Source organism: Oryctolagus cuniculus, chromosome X (assembly GCF_051225735.1).
Source record: "Oryctolagus cuniculus isolate XC-2025 breed Fujian yellow rabbit chromosome X, ASM5122573v1, whole genome shotgun sequence".
NCBI classification, from domain to species: Eukaryota; Metazoa; Chordata; class Mammalia; order Lagomorpha; family Leporidae; genus Oryctolagus; species Oryctolagus cuniculus.
Window position 1 is genome coordinate 16,996,204 of NC_142888.1, and position 18,053 is coordinate 17,014,256.

At 43.5% G+C, this 18,053-nt stretch overlaps 1 protein-coding gene across 11 annotated transcripts in view; it reads right to left on the reverse strand.

Moving 5' to 3' along the window:
• TAB3 (TGF-beta activated kinase 1 (MAP3K7) binding protein 3) overlaps window positions 1-15,851 on the reverse strand; it is an 80,076-nt gene extending 64,225 nt beyond the window's left edge. For 5 of the 11 annotated variants that reach the window (XM_017349840.4, XM_017349839.4, XM_017349838.4 and 2 more), the window contains exon 1: window positions 15,073-15,255. The gene's annotated coding sequence lies outside the window, so the exon portion shown is untranslated. The other 6 variants (XR_011385692.2, XR_001795464.4, XM_017349841.4 and 3 more) reach the window with 4 other exon arrangements.
• Window positions 15,852-18,053: the final 2,202 nt, after the last annotated feature.

Below are 18,053 nucleotides of genomic sequence, written 5' to 3' on the forward strand. Positions count from 1 at the left end.
GTACCCTGCGAGGCAGCAGGTGATGGCTCAAACAGTTGGGTCTCTGCCACACATGTGGAAGACCTGAATTGAGTACCCAGCTCCTGGCTTTGGGGCAGCCCAGCTCTAGCTGTTGTGGGCAACTGAGTAATATTCCAGCAGGAGGAAGATAGAGAGAGAGATAGATAGATAGATAGATAGATAGGTCTCTTTTCCTTTCAAATAAATTTTTAACATGAACTTGAAATATGTAATCAAATAAAAACAGAGTTCACATTCAGCAGACCCTCATAAAGAAATCATACAGCAAAAGAAAACTGACTCAAAGTGGAAGGTCACAGAAGCAGAAAGAAATGAAAAACCATGAATGTGTAAATAAGCATGTGAAAAATCTAAAGCAACACTGACTGTATAAAATAATGTCTTGTGGGTTTAAAATACATAAAAATAGATCACAGGAACACAACCACGGATACGTCAGGAGGAAGATAAATGGAACCAAGGTGTTTTAATGTTCTTGCTTCAACCAAGAGGAAGGTAAAAGTATCCTTAACTAGACTTTGATAAGTGAAGAATACACACTATAAATGCTAGGGTAATCACAAAAATAATAATAATGACTGTGATATCTGAACTAATAAAAATACTGGAGCAGGCATTTGGCTTAGTGTTAAGATGTTGCTTGGGACACCTGCATCCCAGACCAGAGTGCATGGATCTGAATCTTACCTCTGCCGCCAATTCTAGCTTCCTGCTAATACACATTCTGGCAAAAGGCAGTGGCTCAGTAGTTTAGTATCTACCACCAGTATGGGAGACCCAGACTAAGTTCCCAGTTCCTGGTTTTGGCCAGGCTCGGCCTTAGCTATTGTGGGCATTTGAGGAGTGAACCAGCAGATGGGAGATCTGTCTTATCTCTTTGCCTCTCAAATTTTTAAAAATATTATTTAAGAAAAGAAAAATTTTGATATCGGGACAAATGTTTGGTATAGAGGTTATGATGCTACTTGGGATGCATACATCCCGTATCACAGTGCCTTGGTTCACATTCCCAGCTCTGCTCCTGACTCCAGCTTCTTGCTAATGTACACTCGGGCAGGCAACAGGTCGATGGCCCATGTAGTTGGATTCTCCTGCCACCCATGCTGGAGACCTCGCTTGAGTCCTGGCCCCTGGCTTTGTCCTGGCCAACTCCTGAATATTGTGGCTATTTCAGGGAGTGGAACAGCAGACAGGAGTGCTCGCTCGCTCGCTCTCTCTCTCTCTCATCTTTCTGCCTTTCAAATTAAATAAAAATTTTAAAAGCTTAAAATAAAAGAAAAAGCCCTAATATAAAAATAACCAATCTTGGGTGGGTATCGTGGCACAGCAGGATAAGCTAACCCCTGAGACACACATGCATCCCATTTCAGAGTACCAATTCAAGTACAGCATACTCTGCTTTCAATCCACCTTCCTACTAATGCATCCTGGGAGACAACAGATGATGGTTCAAGTGTTTGGGCCCCTGCCACTCACACAAGAGACCTGGATACAGGTCCAGGCTTCTGGCTATGGGCTATCATGGCCCTGATGGTTGCTGATATTTGGTGAGTGAATAGTAATGAAAGATGTGTGCCTCTCTCTCCCTCCCTCTGCCTCTACCTCTGCCTCTCCTTTCCCCCCAACCCCATCTACATTGCTCTTTCAAGTAGATGACAAATTTTTAAAAACTAGTAAACTTAAAGGACGCAAATATGAGAATAGGAGAAAAAATATAGAGCCAGAGGAACAAAAATGTGGTGCTATAAATTCCCCAAAGCCAATAATTATGTTAACTTTACGTTAATTAAATTTAAATGAATTAAATATTCAAAAAAGAGAGACAGCAAGTATCAGGTTGGATTAACAAAAAATATCAGATTGGATTAACAAAGAAATCTTCAGGTTGGATTAACAAAAAATATCAGATTGGATTAACAAAGAAATCTACATGAAGCTGGGCATTTAGCCTACCAGTTATAAGACACCTATGCTCCAAATCAGAGTAAATGGGATCTAAATTAGCTCCAGATCCTGACTCCAGATTTCCACTAATGCAGAACCTTCCAGGCAGGGGTGATGGCTGAGGTAACTGAGTTTCTGCCACCCATGTAAGAGACACGGATTGCTCTGGTTCCTGGCTCTGGCCCTGGCCCAGCCTAGACCATTGAGGTTATTTGGGGAGTTAACCAGCAGATGGGAGTGTGCACACGCTCTAGCTCCCAAATCAGTAAAAAAAAATTATAATTTTAATCTACAAATATATTCTGTTTTTAAGAGTCCCACCTAAAACATAACACAGAAAGTTTAAAGGTAAAAGGATATACATCTTTATATATATATGAAAATATTAGCAAAAATAAAGATGGTATAGCTATCTAAGTTTCAGACAAAACAGACATAAAAAAAGCACTAAAGTTAAAAACAGTCACTTCATAATGATATAATGCTTAATTCATCAGTTAATAAACCAAATTTGCATGCACTTGATAACATGGCTTTGTGCAAAAATTGACAAACCTACTAGGAAAACTACCCATACATCAGTATCATGGTGGCAGATTTTAAGATAACTCTTAGTATTAAAAGAATAAGCAGACAAAAACAAATCAGTACAGACAGAGATACAACATAATTAACAAAACTGATCAAAGGGCATATACAGAATGCTTATCCACTAGCTGCAAATATGTACTTTTCAGGTGCTTACATAGTTAGAAAAACTGATCACATGTTAAGACACAAAGTAAGTCTCAAGAAATTTTAAGTCACTCAAAGACACACAATTCCAGCTCCAGACTCAAGCTTCCTGATAATGCAGACTCCGGGAAGCAGTGGTGATAAGTAACTGGGTTCCTGCCACCCACATGGGAGACCCAAATTGTGTTAATGGCTCCCTGGCTTTGACTCAGCCCAGCCCTGGCAGTTATTTGGGGAGTGAACAAGCAAATGGGTGACTCCTCCCACCTCCCTCCCTCCCCCCACCACCTGTCACACTGATTAAAAAAGGAAAACAACCCAAATATCCACCAAATATCTAAGAAAAAACTGGCAAAGTTATGAGCAACTTTCTGGAATAATTATGAATATTATTGAGAGATATTAAAGAGCACATAAATAAATGGAGTAGTATATCATGTTCATGAATTAAAAAACAATATTGTAATGATGTCAACTTCCCCAATTCCAACCCAAAACAACAAACGGTTTTTTTTGTCTGTGGAAAGTGACAAGACCATACTAAAATTCATATGAATGTTTAAAGTGCCAAGAATAACCAAGATGCTTTCAAACAACATGGAGGTGGAAGAACTTGTTCTACTGAATACCAACACTTATGATAAAGGATAATAAATAAGACAATGTGGTATCAGTACAATGAAAGACAAATAGACCAGTGGAACAGAACAGAGAGCACAGACATATGGACATTTGATTTCTGACAACAGTAGGGAAAAGACTGTGCCGAGAATTAGCTGTACATATGGGGAAAAACAGAAATGTTCCTTACCTCACAGGATATACAAAAGTCAGATTTCAAGCAGTGCTACAGCTACATGTGAAAACCCAAATCATAGTTTCTGGAAGATGACAGAGTATCTTCAAGGAAGATACAAAGGAAAATATTACATCAAAAATGGTTAACTTTGGTTTATAAAAAAAAAACACATTAAAGTGAAAAAAAGCCATACAATGAAAGAAGACATTTGTAACCAGAAAAGACTCATTTCCAGCATCTTAATAAAGAACTCCCACCAATCAGCAGGTCAAAAACAGCAACACATTTCTGGAGGAATTCCACCCAGGAAAGTTATGAAAGCACAAACCTCAGTTCCCTGTAAGATTTAGCTACAAATACTGACACTCTCCATGAGATTTACTTAGTGAAAAGAACTATATAGTAACATTTAAATACTTTAATGATCATATTTCAATAAACCCATTATCCTATTCCTTCTCTAATCTGAAGCCAAAAATAAATTATTGAAAAGGCCCATTTAAGAAGTTTTTGCCTACTCCAAGGTTACAAAGGCATTCTCCTAAAACTGAGACCTACTTATATATTCATCAACAAAACTGCATATAGTGATATATTCACACAGTGAAACAGTACACAGCAATGAGAATCAACAGTCTACAACTAGACAGAATATAGGCACATCTCAGAGCCAGAATGTTCCACAAACAAGTATGGGATTCCAGGCATATAAAATACAAAAAAGTAGGCAAAACTAACCTGATGTTAAAGTCAGGAAAATGTTTGGGGTATAGGGTGGCACACAAACAGAAGGAAGCACAAATAGGGAATAAGAAGTGTGCTCAGTTGGTGAAAATTCACTGAGTTCTTCATTACTGATGAAATTCAGTGAAAGGATTTGCGTTTTTATTCTTTTAAGTGTGAAGGAGGGGCCAATGCTGTAGCATAGCGGGTAAAGCCACCACCCGCAGTGCCAGCATCCCATATGGGTGCCAGTTCGAGTCCCGGCTGTTCCACTTCCGATCCAGCTCTCTGTTATGGCCTGGGAAAGCTGTAGAAGATGGCCCAAGTCCTTGGGCCGCTGCACCCGTGTGGATGACCTGGAGGAAGCTCCAAGATCCTGGCTTCAGATCCACACAGCTCCAGCCGCTGTGGCCATCTGGGGAGTGAACCAGTGGATGGAAGACCTACCCCCCCCACCTCTCTTTCTCTCTGTGTGTAATTCTAACTTTCAAATAAATAAATAAATGTTTTAAAAAAAATAAAGTGTGATGGGGCTGGTGCTGTGGAGCAGCGGGTTAACACCCTGGCCTGAGGTGCTGGCATCCCATATGGGCGCCGGTTCTGGTCCCGGCTGCTCCTCTTCCAATCCAGCTCTCTGCTGTGGCCTGGGAAAGCAGTAGAGGATGGCCCAAGTCCTTGGGTCCCTACACCCACATGGGAGACCTGGGGGAAGCTCCTGGCTTCTGGCTTTGGATCAGCGTGGCTCCGGCCATTGTGGCCATCTGGGGAATGAAAGAGCGGATGGAAGATCACTCTCTCTGTAGCTCTGTCTTTCAAATAAATAAAATAAATCTTTAAAAAAAAATAAAGTGTGAAGGAGTTCATTTTTCAAAATTGTTTAGGGCATCTGAGGGCAAAAATGTTTGAACACAAAAATCGAATAACTAATAAATACCTAAAAAGCTATATACTAATTACCAAAAAATATTAATAGAGGTATCAAATCAAATAGTGACAATCAAATTTATAGCAATGTTTGTTTGAAACTATTTGAAACCAATAAGATTAAACTGACTTACATCACGATTTAGTGGTTAGTGTCTTTTCATAAAGATCTAAGACAAGCAATCTGATCAACAAGAGTGTTTTTAAATCTTAGAAATTAATAAATAGATTCACAGGTCTAGTCAAGCTCTGTAATTTTACAAATGAGCACACTAAGGTCCTCTAAAGTTGAATGATTTGTTCAAGGTCATAAGAAGCTCTGAATAAGTGTAAACAAATGGAGTTATTTAATTAAGTTCATCTCCTCCCAATTTTCTGTAAGTTTTAGGGGATTTCCACCCACTAAGAGTTTGTTTACTGGCAATGTCCCTCAATGCACACCATACTGACCTGAAACATTTTCATCCAAGTAACTCAAAATTAATTTATTTGCCATCCTCGACAAATAGCCAAAAACTATTTTTTTGGCAGAAAAGATAAGACTTTAAGGTTCAAGATGTGCAGCCTAACAGATAACTTTCTGTTTGCACTGACAACTTTTTTGACATCAAACGTTAAGTGTGATTTAAAATAACAATTATAAATGAAAATACCAACACTGCCTATCATATAGGTATCCCACCAACAAAACTTTTAAAAATCCAATGATGACAAATCAAAACCAAGGATTTTCCAAAGGCCATATAAACAAATGTGCTAATTACTATCATTAAATTACAATAATTTAGTATTTTTATTAAATAACTGTAATGAATATTAAAAATTAAATTCCCCCCATTCATTCCAATTATCCTGTGTCCAAGAATAAGAAGCATGCTTAACATCAGTAAAAAAAATGACTTGTCATTTTGAGGCTAAATCCATCAAAAGTGTACAGTACATAACTCATTTAGACTCCTGAAAATAGTTTCATAAATTATAAAATACTTTAGCCTTCATCCCATCCCAACAATGTTCTTTCCACTATACTAACACTTTCTCCTTTTATTTAAAACTATAAAGTTCAGTGCCAAGATGAATTCCTGAACTTGCCATCCCTAGAGGAAACACCTGGCCCTTGAAGACCTGCAGAAAACTTAACAGTAAATCAGAAAATGGTTTTATAGTCACAGAAACTTAGTCACTAAAGAACTAGAGATCACAATGATATGAATGCAAGTAGTTGAAAATGACTGAGCAAATAAGCATTGACATGGTATCCTGAACAAAGGGCATTAGTGGCAAAAATGGCCAAATCAAGCAAAATCTGCAGTTTAGCTAATAGTAATGTACCTAATGTTAATATCTTTTTTAATAAATATGTCATGGTTATATAAACTTGGGTGAAGGCTATATGGAAACTCTGTACTCTTTGAAACGTTACAGTGTCTAAAATATTACAACACTCAAAGCTACTTTTAAAAGAAATGACTTAGCACAAAAATACCAAAAGTTGAGAAATTTGTACCCCAAATTCTGACCCAATCAAATGTCCAGAGTCAGAATCTATTTCCAAACAATATATCTCCATTCATACAAGGCCTAAATGGGGAGTGGGGCAGGTTCAGATGGGATTCTTTAAATTCTACTTCTCCAACATTATAAAATAAAACAACCACAAAAAATCAAAAACAAAAACACTTTAGACAAAGAAAAATGTGAAACCATTCCTCAGTGGAAAGGGAAGGCAAGAATCCTATTTAAATACAGATGGCCAAGTAGAGAAGGATATTCTAAAGGTTTTAAAACAGTAAAGCTTTGGCCGGCGCCGCACCCCGGGTTCTAGTCCCGGTCAGGGCACCGGATTCTGTCCCGGTTGCCCCTCTTCCAGGCCAGCTCTCTGCTGTGGCCCGGGAAGGCAGTGGAGGATGGCCCAAGTGCTTGGGCCCTGCACCCCATGGGAGACCAGGAGAAGCACCTGGCTCCTGCCTTAGGATCAGCGCGGTGCGCCGGCTGCGGCGTGCCAGCCACGGCGGCCATTGGAGGGTGAACCAACGGCAAAAGGAAGACCTCTCTCTCTCTCTCTCTCTCTCTCTCTCACTGTCCACTCTGCCTGTCAAAAAAAAAAAAAAAAAAAGAAAAGAAAGAAAAAAAAACAGTAAAGCTTTGGGCTTGGAGATATGGTGTAGTGGGTAAAGCCTCTGCCTGCAGTGCCAGCATCCCACATGGGCAGCTGCTTTACTTCCAACCCAGCTCCCTGCTATTGCGCCTGGGAAAACAGAGGAGCATACCAAGTGCTTGGGCCCCTGCACCCACGTGGGAGACTTAGAACAAGCTCCTGGCTTCAGATCAGCCCAGCTTTGGCCATTGTGGTCATTTGGGGAGTGAACCAGCAGATGGAAGACATCTCTCTCTCTCTCTCTCTCTCTCTCTCTCTCTCTGCCTCTGCCTTTCAAATAAATAAATCTTAAAAAAAAAAAAAAACAGTAAAAGCCAGTGCTGTGGCATAGCGGGTAAAACCGCTGCCTGCAGTGCCAGCATCCCATGTGGGCGCCAGTTTGAGTTCCGGCTGCTCCACTTCCAATCCAGCTCTCTGCTGTGGCCTCGGAAAGCAGTGGAAGATGGCTCAAGCCCCTGGGCCCCTGACCCCACGTGGAAAACCCAGAAGAAGTTTCTGGCTCCTGGCTTCGGATTGACGCAGCTCTGGCCATTGCGGCCATTGGGGAGTGAACCAGCGGATGGAAGACCTCTCTCTCACTCCCTCCGCCCTGCCTCTGCCTCTGCCTCTGCCTCTCCTTCTCTCTGTAACTCCGACTTTCAAATAAATAAATAAATGTTAAAAAAAAACAGTAAAGCTTAATAATAATAAATGCATAACATTTTCTATGCACCCACCTATGTGTGGTCACCCACATTATCACATTCAATCCTCCCAAGAGCCCTGTAAGGTAGGTACTACTTTTAATCTACATTTGACCAATGAGAAGTGCCAACTGCTCTAAGAAATACCGTAGCAAGTGCTGTAAGAATAGAGAGGTGAGGGCTGGTGTTGTGTCCTAACATGCGAAGTCACCTCCTGCTAGGCTGTCATCTATATAGGTGCCTGTTCCTGTCCCATTTGCTCCACTTCCAATCCAGCTCCTGCTAACAGCCTGGGAAACATAGCAGTACATGGCCCAAGTGTTTGGGGCCCTGCTATTCACATGGGACACCTAGATGAATGAAGCTCCTGGCTTCGGCCTGGCTCAGCCCCGGCCATTGCAGCCATCAAGGGAGCGAACCAATGTTTGGAACGTTTCTCTCATTCTCTCCCCTGTGGGTAGACAGGCCATATTCTTAAGCATCATACAATATAGACTTCTGAGGAGCCAAGCCAAGGAAAAGCTTTTGCCTTTGAGAAACCAGCCCAATACTCACGCTATCCCCATCCACAACCAGAGAAGAAAGTCCTCTTTCCAAGGCCTGGGGACCCTTGCAAGGACAATGAAGGAAGATCACTCTACTGTAACCTTTCAGCACCTAACGTACCCTGTCCATGATCTTGCTGAGACACTGTTATACAGAGTAGATTTTACAGTACTATCAACATTCAAATTCAGATATGTTGGGCTGCCCTGGGAATCTGAAACACCATATGTGACATTTTTCCCCTCTGTGGGAAAATGGTGATTAAAAAAAAAAGTTTTATAAATGGACCATGTAGAAATTGAAGCTTCCTCTAAACAGATTCTAGTCCTATAGATGCCAAGATAATTAAACTTTAATAAAGACACTGAAAGGGCCAGCGTTATGGCATAGCGGGTAAGCTGCCACCTGGAGTGTTGGCATCCCATATGGGCACCAGTTCGAGTCCCAGCTGCTCTACTTCTGATCCAGCTCTCTGCTAAGGCCTGGGAAAGCAGTAGAAGATGGTCCAAGTCCTTGGGTCCCTGCACCCACGTGGGAGATCTGGAGGAAGCTACGGACTCCTGGCTTCAGATGGGTGCAACTCCGGCCACTGCGGCCAGTGGAGGAGTGAACCAGCAGATTGAAGACCTCTCTCTCTCCCCGTCTGCCTCTCTTTCTCTCTCTGTGTAACTCTTTCAAATAAATAAATAAATCTTTAAAAGGGGGGGGGGCGCTATGGCGCAGCGGGTTAACACCCTGGCCTGAAGTGCCAGCATCCCACATGGGTGCCTGTTAGAGACCCAGCTGCTCCACTTCTGATCCAGCTCCCTGCTATGGCCTGGGAAAGCAGCAGAAGATGGCCTGAGTCCTTGGGCCCCTGCACCCACGTGGGAAACCTGTAAGAAGCTCCTGGCTCCTGGTTTCGGATCAGCACAGCTCCAGCTGCTGCGGCCAACTGGGGAGTGAACCATCAGATGGGAGACCTCCGTCTCTCTCTCTCTGCCTCTCCTCTGTGTAACTCTGACTTTCAAATAAAGAAATAAATAAATGAATCTTAAAAAAAATAAAGACACTGAAATTACTCAAACAGTCCAGCTTTGCTCACCCATCAAAGAGGCATTATTCTTTACACTAACACGAAAAGAGTGTTTTTAATGAAAAAAGTTAGCTTAATATTCTGTGGATTACCTGAACTATGGCCAATTGTGGATGTATCTACCAGCTAATATTCTGTTCTCCCTGGCCTCTTCATTAACTTTTGCATTAAAACATCACTAATTAGATAAATATCTCTCTTACAACCCCCTAACAGAAGGGATTTAATCTTAAAGCAGTAACAGTGGCAATGACAATGTAATAATAACAAGGACTAACTCTTTAAGTATTGAATATCGTTAGACATGTTTAAAGTAAAACACATCATCTGGCTCATTTAATTCTCACATGAGGTAGATACCACATTATCCCCATTTCAAAAATGAGGAAACAGGTCAAAGATTAAGCAATTCTCCCAAGAATACAGAGCTAGTTAGTGTCAGAAGATCTGAACATTTGAGCGTGTTATCCCTAGAGATCATGTTTTTAACCAAGTAAATTAAATAATTTGGTAAACTCTTAAAATGAACAGAGTGCTTTCTTGAATTCATTATTCAAATAAGATTGGTTTGGAGATGCCCTCCAAAAAACAAACAAAACAAAAACCATCTTGCCTTTGATTAGGAATATTTGCTTCAACCAAGCTAAGACTAAACCCATTTACAGAGAACAAATTTTAAATGTGTTTAGCTTGGCTTTTATCACTTCAAAATCGCTCATTTTATTGTTTGAACACCACAAACAGTGGTAACAGTATGTAACTTCAACTAATAAAATTTTATTTTCAAGCCTTCAGGTAAAACAAACACACTGTCCATGTTTACCATAACTAAATTCAGGTAAACAACTGCAGTAGGTTCAATATCTTTGAAAAGTTTCAAAACAGAAGCAAGAAACAGTAGAAACAAGATATTCTTTTTATGACAAACCAAAATTCTGTTTTCTCAACAACACTGTAAGATCTGCTTTAATGACAAACAGTAAGCTGAAAGGGAGGAGCTCAAATTTTATTTCAAAACATCTTTAAGGGCCGGCGCCGTGGCGGAGTTGGTTAATCCTCTGCCTGCGGCACCGGCATCCCATATGGGCGCCGATTCTAGTCCCGGCTGCTCCTCTTCCAATCCAGCTCTCTGCTGTGGCCTGGGAAGACAGGAGAAGATGGCCCAAGTCCTTGGGTCCCTGCACCCGTGTGGGAGACCAGGAAGAGGCTTCTGGCTCCTGGCTTCGGATAGGTGCAGCTCCGGCCGTTGTGGCCATTTGGGGAGTGAACCAATGCAAGGAAGACCTTTCTCTCTGTCTCTCCCTCTCTCACTGTCTGTAACCACGCCTCTCAAATAAATAAATAAAATCTTTAAAATCAAAACATATTTAAATTCAGAAATCCTCCATAGACAATGCAAAAAACCAGTCAGTTTTTCTGTAGGAAGTGCCATCTGATCCACATACACATTTAATTTCAGATAGCTAAAGGTGTACCACCTAATCTCACCAATTAACACAAAGCAGGAAACCCCAACAGCTTCTGGAGCACAAGTTGATTTTGTTTAATCACCTACTAGAAGCTCAGAATCTGCTTTCCCGGGAAATAACGGTCAACGTGCTAGGTTTCCAAGGCAGCCCCTAGAGCCTCAACACCTGTTAGGTGACAGAAGTAGAACAAAACCCCAAACTGCATGGGCGGTATTTCTAGGGGAAAACTCATCTAGTACTCCAACTGGGGGTATGAGCAAGGACTACTGTCCTTCAGACCTGGAAATGGAAATAGGAAATACCCACCCCCCCAACACACAGGGAGGTGAGCTTCCTGAGGATCGCAGTCCTGGACTTCCATGATCAAGGCAGAGCAGGAATAAAGGCACGGAAGAAGGCAAAGTCTGGGATAGGAGGAGACCCTGGGATAGGGAAAGCCAGAGTGACTTGGGAGAGAAGGAAGAAGGGTGGGATGGAAGCAGAAAGGAGCAAGGAAAAAGTGAGCAGGTGGGAGTGGGCTGGCGCAGAGGATGGGGGAGCAGCGCCTGCTCTGGTAGCACAAGGCCTTTTCCTCCTTACCACTTACTGAGAGGGGAAGCAAGAAAGAGAGAACCCACAGCAGGGGTCTTGACACTGCCTCCCTCACTCTGACTGCTCCCATTCTGCTTTTCAAGAAAGCATGGGAGTGGTGTCTCAGGGTCTTAGCCATGTCTTTCTCTACCTTCTAGAGCTCGGGAATTGAGAGAATAGACTTCAAAGGAGTTCTGGTGCCTTCCTTGGCACCATTCACCTGCCAAAGATCTGCTTCAAGTGTGAGCTCAGGGAAGGCTGGCTCTAGGTGACAGCATTAACAGCATCAGAGGGGAAGGAAGGTCAGGGAGAGGAACCGGAAACGGGGGCAAGAGGGATGCTGGAGAGCTAGACAAATAAAGTAATAGGGTTGCCAACGAATTAAACTCTAATAAATGCTCTTAAATTTTTAGGATTGGTTCAGTCTGACATATTTCATCAGTTCCATTTCACTTTTAGACAAGTATCTGTGGTTATGATAGTAATTTGGGGTTTAGTAGGCAAAATATATGAAAATAAATGTCTAAATTCACACCAGACAATTTCCTGGTGTCTTGTCTTTACACTGTGGCAATATAAATAATTTCAAATAGGCTTTTTTATTTACCTGGTGAGCACTCAGCTACATTATCATTTGCCAATTTTTTCACCCTAACAGCCCAAATGCCATGAGTCATTACTTTCACAAGTAAGGAAGTATATTTAACTCTTTCTTGAGCATGTAATTAAAAACACATTCACTTAGACCAAAGATTGCACATCAGGAATCCAAGGTATTATTTAAAATACAGTCCTATGTTCCATGTAACACACACACACACACACACACACCTGCTGACATATACTGAGGAACACACTTCTTTTTCTCTTTCCATGAGACATGGTTACTTAACTGAAGACCCCAAATAATTTACTTCTTAAAAGCAGTAAATCTCAAATTCCTTAACTTTTCTAGAACTCCCAGAGATAATTAAGTGGGTAAATCTGACCGAATGACCTAATGGAGAAAACACTGCCAGACATCCAGCATCTTTTTGGTTTTTATTTTTTTTTCTTTTCTGATTTCTGTAGCTGTTCTTTTGGGTTAACTCTACCCAAATGTGGAGACTTCCCCTTGAGCAGAGATAAGGGCCGGGACGGCAGGTTCTGCAGCACATCAGACACAACAGCAGAGACTGGTGGGCGACAAAGGTAACCATCACAGCAAGATGTTGCTGCTATTTATTTCACCAGCATCCCAGACACTGCCTGGGAACCTGTAAGGTCTTTCTGTCACTAGCCCAGTAAGAGATTATGCAGGATCCCATAAGCGCTGCCATGTTTTCTACAACCCATGAACTGGGCCTGAAACCTTTGTAAAACCATGGTCAGCTAGCAAGTACTCTACTTACTGGAGAAGGTAGGGGCGTGTGTGTTTACCTCCAAGCTCCCATAAAACAAATGAAAACTCCCATAAATAGCTGGTACTTTATTTTAATAATGTAATTTGGAAAACTACTGAGATCAGAATAAACAAAATGTTTGATCTTTGCAGTATCTTAGGAATGCTTAAAACAGGAGGCTAAGTTACTGAAAACATCTGAATTTCAGATAGGTCACAACTGTGTATTAGGAATCTTAACAGATCAGCAGACTTCTGCTTAGACTCTGGCTAGAAAACAGACACTTCTGAAAAAAAAAAAAACTTCAAATTATCTTGAGTCAAGGACACGGAAAGCTTTCAAAATCACCAACAGAACTGAAAGGTTACTTTGTAATAAACATTTCCATTTTCATAAAGTGTGTATCAGGCACATAAATTTAAGCAGAGTATGGTAGAAAAAAATACATGTTCTAGAATGAGACACACATATGAGTTTGAGTTCTAGCTCTGCAATTTACCGGCTGTGCCCCTCTTGGAAGTCAGAGAATACTGGAAGTCAGTGTCCTTATCTGTCCAACACGGATAACATTATCTTTAGCAGAGGGTAGCTAGGAGGGTTAAACGCACACTACCCATCAAGCCCAAAGCCTGAACACACTCGATATTACTTAGCTCTGCTGGCTCCAATACAAATCATATACAGTATGATATTGATAATTTAAGGAGAATATATGAAGTAAACATACAGGAGAAAATTCAGGGTGACTGAACAGAGATTACATCTGTCAGATGTAAAAATTGGATATCACATATTTAATATTTACTCTCCCTGAAGTGTAATGTTCCCTAGAGTAAGCCAGTGGTAAGTAAATGGGGAAGGAGCTGACACTAAAGCTGCAAAAATTCCTACCAAACACTGGTTTAAAAGTATGCATACCTGTATACCTGCATTCTTCCAGTGTCCATAAAAAGACACCAGCACAAAACTTCCCATGGGGATGGTGCTCTTTGTAATTTACCATTGCAAAATGAAACTCTCAAAAGCCCTTTCCTGGTCAAAAAGTTGTTTCTTCTTACTAATGTTCTTATACACTATGGCAAATCATTTGTAAAGCAGAAAAAAAAAGTCCTCTTGTCCTTTCAAAGTGAAAGTGTGCAAAGGGAGCTTCATCTGTGGAAGTATTCGTTTATTCCTTTTATTCTTTTACAAACCAGAATAAAGAGGTTATTAGCAAAAATCATCGTGTGATTGACAAGTCACACACATCAAACTGGCAAGCCCTGTCTGGACCAAAGATGGCAAATTTTCTTGAAGAATTTAAGTTAAGTCACCTTTCAGTAAAGACAGCAACACTTTCTATTTTAATAGACGAACAGTAGGAACTTTTGATTTTATATGCAGCTTATTTCACACCTCCCCTTGCCCTCCACACCCCAAATCCTGCTTTTATCCACTTTATGACCTGGCACAGGGCACTGGAGAACTCCAACTGGGAAGAACTCTAATCTGTTGTTGGACCTCCGGAGACTGCCTGCTTATGCGATCTTTACATAAACAGAAACAATGCTTTCTCCTTGCTCAACATCTGCCACCAAGCATTTGCAAACCTCCTTTACAACAATTATTACTATTACTACTAACCTTCCATCAACAGACCCAACCCTGGTGCTGCTAGTCCTCAACTCCAACATCTTGACGGGGCGTGAAACCCGCCCGTAAGGTTCACTCCCCCATCGGCCAGGGTCCGGCAAGGAAGGAGACTAGCCCCTCGGTTCGACGGGTGAGAAAGCCAACCAAGCCGCCCCCCCACCCCGGCCACTCCCTCTCTCCCCTCGGCCTCCCGGGGCGTCCGGGGCGAGCGCGGACGCGCCAGGCCCTGCGCAGACCTCCGGCAACCCCGCAGTTCTCGGAGTCCGCCGCAGCCTCAGGCCGAGTCGAGCCCCCGAGACACCCGCCGTCGCGCACACGCCCACCGCCCCAAGCGCGAGGTCACCAGGACGACCCCAGGGCACCCCGACGCCCTGGCCCAGGCAGGTGCCGGGCCTCCTCGCCGACACTCACCCGGCTGCTCTCCGGCCGCCGCCTCGCCCTCACGCCCGTCGCCTGCTCCCGCGGGGGGGTCCGGGCCGGCGCCGCTTCCCCGCCCGACCCCCCTCGGGTGCGCGCCGCGCGGAGCCCGGATCTGGTGTGAGCCGCAGCCGACGCCGCTGCCGCCACCGTCGCCGCCGCCCCCTTCCCTCCCTCCTCCCTCCCTGCGTCCCTCCCACCGAGGCCCGCCTTGTATTTCCTGGATCCGGTCTCGGCGAGAGCTTGGCAAACTAGGCGCCGGCTTTGGGGCTTCCGTCGGGCGCCGTCGCTCGCCAGGCACAAAGATGGCGTCGCCGGGGACCGCTGATGGGGATCTCGCGAGGCTTTCCCCCAGGAACGGGAGGGCAGAGTCTCCCACAGGAAAGGTGATAAACCAGAGCCGCTAGAGCAGACGCTCCCCCAGATCGGAAATGGGCCGGACCACTTACGTGAGAAGTTCCTGCGCTTGCGCGCTGACGCATGCTTAGGACGGCACCTAAAGTGGAACCCCGTTTTCCGGGTTTTACCTGTTCCCTAGAAGGCACGGGGCGGAGGAACCTGGGGTGAAGCCGGTGAAGAGCTTAGCAGGACCCGGCGCCAGAGTGCGAGGCGTCCCTTAAGGCTGGCTCATCGCTTAGGAGCCCGAATGGCCAACACACTGGACTCCCTGGGAATCCTCCAGCGCTCTGCTCCTCCCGATCACAGAATGCTTTGCAAAGTCTCAGCTGCCGCTCCTTCATCCTGTTGTTGGTTCACCTTATTTATCAAGAGCTTCCTGCACCCTTGGAGATAGGCCCGCAGCTGGCAGCCACACCCTCCTGCTTCTCACATCCCCACCTAACTTTCTCTTTCATTTTGGTGCTATATCAGTCTTCCAAAAATCATACTAGTAACCGCTCTTTTGTTTTTTTTTTTTTCCTTGCTCATTCATTCATTCATTCAAATGTGTGTTATTCAGAGTTTCCAGCGTGCTAAGTACTGAGGAAACTTATATGTCTTGACCCGGCATGTGGATGGGTGAGGGAAAAAAGAAGAATGGTGACACTTTAGCACAGTGGCTTCTATGACAAGAAGTGAATACACACAGCAGAGATAGCTATGGAGGAATGCTGTTGTGAAAATCATTCAAAGAAGGAATTCCTGACAGGTGTAGGATAGGGTCCGATGAGTCAGTTTGATGTTAAGAAAAAAATCACCCCGATTATTATAACAAAGAGCATTTAATGCAATGAATTGATGAGGCAACAGAAAAGACCAAAAAAGAACTCCTAATTATATCACAGGTAGAAACTTCAGGAAGCAACTACTATGTCTAGAGCTAGGACGGGGGGTTTTGGGGGGCAGAGGAAGGGAGATGTTCAGATTATTACCATTTAGACCTTTAGAGGAGGGGCCTTGTGGGAGTAATACTCAAACCTCTAAGGATAGAGCAGCACTCCCTGGTGCAGGTGTCTCAGACACTGCACCTACAAGTGTGGGAAAACTGGATGCAACTGCTGCTAAGGAAACTGTCTCTCTGGAGCTTCCAAGCTCTCCATCTTGGAGATGAGAATAAGACACACTGCGCTAGAGCTGAACCTGACCCAAATCCTGAAGCAGAGCAGCTCCAGGGTCAAGAGCCATTCATGGAGCCGGCATTGTGGCGTAAAGCTGTTGCCTGTGACGCCAGCATCCCATATAAGCACCTGGGGCCCCACTTCCCATCCAGCTGCCTGCTAATGCGCCTGGGAAAGCAGGGGAAGATGGCCCAAGTGCTTAGGCCCCTGCAGCCACATAGGAGACCCAGATGAAGCTGCTGGCTCCTGGCTTTGGCCTGACCCAGCCCCGGTCATCATGGCCATTTGGGGGAATGAACCAGCAGATGGAAGATCGATCTCTCTTTCTCTCTTCTTCTCTAATTCTGCCATTCAAACAAACAAATAAATCTTCTAAAAAGAATAAAGAGCCCTTCATTATGGAAGATGAATGTGGTCAGAAAGGAAGCTGTTCACCTCATATGGTGGGGACCATCATGTTAAAACATTTGTAAATATTGGCTTCAAGTTGTGGGTTTTGTACCAAGCAAAGCGGCCTCAGGCAGCTTGCAAAGGCACAAATGAGAAATAAGTGCTTACTGAAACGTTTGCTTATTACGAAATGAAGGTGGGCTAATACAGCAGCGCTGTTCCACAAAGTCAGCCAAGGCTAGTCTCCTTCTATCTTATTCCACCACCCCTGGAGTGTTGTCGTAGTCTACATGGTCCAGAGTGAGTCAGCGCCACATCACATTAGAGACACCAAAAAAGATGGCTTCCTCACTGCCTTGAAGGGCATGACCCAGAAGTTGCTAACATGATTTATGTTCACAGCCCTCGGGCCAGAACTTAATCCTAATATTGTGTCTACCTGCCTGGGAGACTGGAAAATGTGGTTGTACCAGTCTTGTTCCTGGCTAAAAAGTCTGTGATTTGGGGGAAAAAAAGTTTGGGGGCACAACCAATAAACTTATAAAATAATCAAAGCTCAGAGCTTAATTGGAAGTTACATCCAGTCCTCTCTCCCAATGGGTCCTGCCGCCAGTGAAAAGCTTGGAGTCAAGGAAGCAGCTGGTATAGGGGGATCCTGCTCTTTCTGTCCCTTATGCTTCTACTGTTCCACCTCCATCTTGCTAACAACACATTCTTTTCTGTCCCAGGGCAGAAGAGGGTAGAAATGTAGGTGGGCAACTTACTGCTTTCTTGATACTGTCATTAGATGGCTTTAACCTTTCTGAACATGACACATGCCTAAAAGTGGCTCTTTCTCTCAATTTCTTTAGTGGGTTCTTCTTTGACTCCACTTGCAAGATTTAGTAGCACACCTCAGGACACAAATCATGCTCTTTCCCCTGGCAGGCCTCTCTCAGCCCCTAGTATCTTTCACTTTTAAGAGCCTTAAGTCCTCTCTTGGTTGTCAACACCTTCTGTGTAACTGACATCCAAATGCTGACTTTCCCA